Raw genomic sequence first — 4,055 nt, 5'->3', positions numbered from 1 at the left:
TTTTTTTTTTTTTTTTTTTTTTTTTTTTTTTTTTTTTGGTTCTTTGTTCAACCACGACAAATTTTATTTATTGTCTTCGCAAGATATCATGTTTCTTACGTGTTTCTTTATTTTTTTTTTTAGATCTAATAAAAGGAAACGCATATTATCTGGAGACATTTCTTCCTTATTTATGCATAAGAATCATTAAAATTAACCATGGAAAAACTTCTTTAACAAACGTCCTTTTTTGTTCCGAGGGAAAATTCCATTGAATTCTTCGAGTAAGTTGTACACATGTTCGTACCATTTAATTACAGCGTTCATCAATGTAAAAGAAAAAAAAGAAAAAGAGACAGAAAAAGAGAGAGAGGGAGGGAGAGAAGAATAAATCATTCGCGTCGACATTATACAAATCAGTGGAACTCATGTTTTCAAATCGATTTTTCTTTTTTTAATTTGCGCTGTAATTAACAGAACGTTCGATAGAAAAGCGATCTCTTCTTCTTGCCTCTTGCTCCGGGATTTTTTTTTTTTTCCATCGATCCTTGTAACAATATTTCAGCAATGAGCGTGGATCCCCATTAATTCCAAAATAATTACGCGCACGCGTTTGCGTACGATACCGTGGTGGTCGTTATTGTTCCACTGATATCTGGATCGCATAAATACCGGTATCCGTTGCATTCATTCGACCCGTTATCGTTGTAACAGTGAACATTTATTACGCAACTGACCGAAAGGGCCGACCGTTTACGTTGTTAATTCCATAATTGAACGGGATACGATACGGCTGCGATAAAGCAACTAGTTTTTCCATAAAAAAATCTTCTCTCCTCTCCGTTCTTGACAGAAGATGATTTTCCCCGATGATATATATCGAATAATAGGATTTCATCGTCCGCCTGACATTTCCCTTCTGTGAATCACTTAATTCATAATTATCCCTCTTTGAAAATTTCAATAAGAATATAATATCTCGTTTGATAAAATTCAATTATTATTACAATATAATTACACTTTGATCAATTAACTTCAAATGTCGGTTTTGTGGAAATAATATTCAAATTATTTCATACTATTTTAAAAAGATTTTATTCAGGCTTTTTTTTTTTACATCAATATAACGTTTATAACGAATGAAAAAAAAAAAGGGAATAAAATTAATCAACCTTTTTACAGACAATTGAAAAGAATCATTAATTGGGGGCTTACTAAAATTTTTTCTTTATAATAACAATTTTAATTTTATCGATATTCGACATTATTTACTTATTAATCAATCCATAAAAAAAACTTTATAGATTATTCGTTAATAATGTTAAACCGAGATCGAGCAACGAGAGTAACGCGACATCGTTCTAAATGCTGTAGATCGAAGATTAAAAATCTTTCCATCTTTTTCCTTCCTTCAAATTTTCAATAGACTCGAAATTTAACAAAGGAGGACGACCGGAGGAAACGTAATTACCTTCGTTTTGACGTAAGTCACGAATTATTTCCCGTCGTTCCCTCTTGCAGGGGAAATCAGGCCGGGTACGCCATTTCTTTGGCCCTCGTTCGGGGATGGCCGATACCTCGTATTCGCGTTGTGCAAACTGCCACCAAACGAGTTTTCCATTTGCTCTGGCCGCAATTGATCCGTGCGGCCGCGTCGCGTGCGATAACTATCCGGTGGACTCATTTAAGATAAACTTAACCGGGGATCAACGGATACGTGATTTCCATAGGGTTTCCTCTCCACGGCTTGAAATGTACACGAGGGGATTATTACGAAATTATATAGGATCAATATAACCCCTACGTGCCGTTCACCCTGTGTGTGTGACGAGTGTGGAAAAGCGTTCCGTTATTTCTCGCCGGAATAATCGGAACCGTTCCTTCTTCTCTTTTTTTTTTTTTTTTTCTTTTTTTTTTTCTTCTTCTTCTTTAGGATTCTCCAGCATAAGTGACACACGATATACGATTATATTAACGATCGATCCTTTAGGAAACGAGTCGTTCAACAGTCGTTTCGTTTTTTCAAACGGAAAACTTTTTTCCGTCCAGGTGTAAAGGTGGAGAGTGTTCAGAGATCGAATAAGTTTCCAGTCGTTCGCGAGGATCGATACTTTTGCGAAAGTGGGTCGGAAACATTGTCGTACGTAATTCTCTCAATATTATTCCCTTCCTGGTTCCACCATTCGGAACGCGCCGCATTACGACTTCCGGAATCTACATCCCTTCTACATCCTCCCAGCATCAATACGTATGCGTTATACCTTCCGTCGAAAACAAGCATCTTAACGTAACACTATTGTACAGATTAGATGGAGTTCTCCATCTCGGTAGGTGTTAATTAGGCTATGCAAAGATTCTCCCTTCCCGTTTCTCTGTTGCACGATCTCGCTACGATCTGATTGTAGAGAGTAGACCGGCAGTTCATCAATTATGTTGATTAACTATTTGGAATGCTTGGAAAAAGATTTGTAATTCTGTTTTTGGAATAGGTGATTTGATTTTCAATTATGAATTTAATCGAAAATCGGGGTATACGTCGATGTATTTTATTTCTCATAAAAATTGTATTAATGTCATTGATTCGACACGTGCAATATAGTCATTAATTTATTTTCATTCCCCATGTGATCGTCTACATTCTCAATTGTTTGTTTCATATTTTATTTGTTTTGTTGCTTGTTTGTTTATTCATTCGGCTTATTCAACGTTAAACGTGTTAATTGCATTTCGCGCAACGTCAGCTACATTGTAACTATTATTATAGACCCTTTTCACTGGTGACCTCGAATACGCGGCCATCTTACGCTTCCAGCACATAATTAGTCTCGTTAATTAGAATGCGTCACACTAATGTTTCACCACCACGGTACTCCTCTGTTTTCTCTGCAATTCGACCATTTTGACCACGACTTAACCTTGATTTACAAAATGTCGACGAGAGACTATGGACCGTTAATCCGAATGAATGATTCTACCGAGATGTTAATTTAACAGAACGTTTTCGTTTTGTAACGATAAAATAAAATTTACATCATCGAGATTCAATCGTTTCATTTTATGTTAGCGTTCGACGAATTTCTTCCATCGACGAATCACGGATCTCACTTTCTGTCTTCGAATCATTCTTTTACATTTCTTTTATATTTCTTCATTAATTCGATTTTTCATGAATTTTCACGGCTAAGAGACAGATAAACTGGTCAAGAAAGAACTTTCGTCGTTGAAAAATTAATTTTACTCGTACAAAAAGAAATCTATACGAAAGAATAAAGAGTCCGATTAAAGTTATTCTTCTCTACTGTACATAATTTTACATCTTTTAAATTAATTTTGATACAGATATTTATTAAAGTTTGCTCCTTTTCAGCCATCCTTTTCATCCATTACAAATAATTTCATAAAGATTAATTTTATTCATTTGCATCGTAAGACGAATAATTCCGTAATATTGCGATAGTTGTTCCGCATTATCACGTTTCATTAAGTGTGTCGCATGATAACATCGTCCTCCCATTCACTCTCTCTTCATTTTATGCATGCACGCTTATACCTACAACATAAACTAATACTTTGAATAATCCGACGATCTGTCAATTCCTTTGTAAACGATATAATTCCTTTGTTTTCAACTATTTCTCATTTCTTAAATAATTAATAAAATTATCTACTTTATACATGGGAAAACACGAAGCTTGAACTTTATTTATATATTTCTCCGTTCCTCGGTGTCAACGATTAAATTAATCGTGCAATTAAACTATCGTCATTTAATTATGCAATTAATCTTTTCACAATCGATATTATTATCTGTGTATCCGCATATTTTGCACTCGATCTCACTCGTCACGATCTTTTCCCGCTCATTCACTCCGCCATTTTTCGACTTCAAAATATACATTGCACGCGTGTGCAATATATTATTGTTACCACGATGGAAAGACTTGTTTGTGTTGTTCCACAGCCAGAAATAATTCTTTTATCACGAGCAATAATTTAAATACACGGGGAGCGGATTTAAAGACAAGACAGGGATGCAGAAGCGGCGAAAAGAAGGAAGGGGAGGGAGGACACGTTAG

The sequence above is a fragment of the Apis dorsata genome, unplaced genomic scaffold, assembly GCF_000469605.1.
Source record: "Apis dorsata unplaced genomic scaffold, Apis dorsata 1.3 scaffold_127, whole genome shotgun sequence".
In the NCBI taxonomy this organism is placed as follows: domain Eukaryota; kingdom Metazoa; phylum Arthropoda; class Insecta; order Hymenoptera; family Apidae; genus Apis; species Apis dorsata.
The sequence above is the reverse complement of the archived record's forward strand: the minus strand, read 5'-3'. Positions refer to the sequence as shown.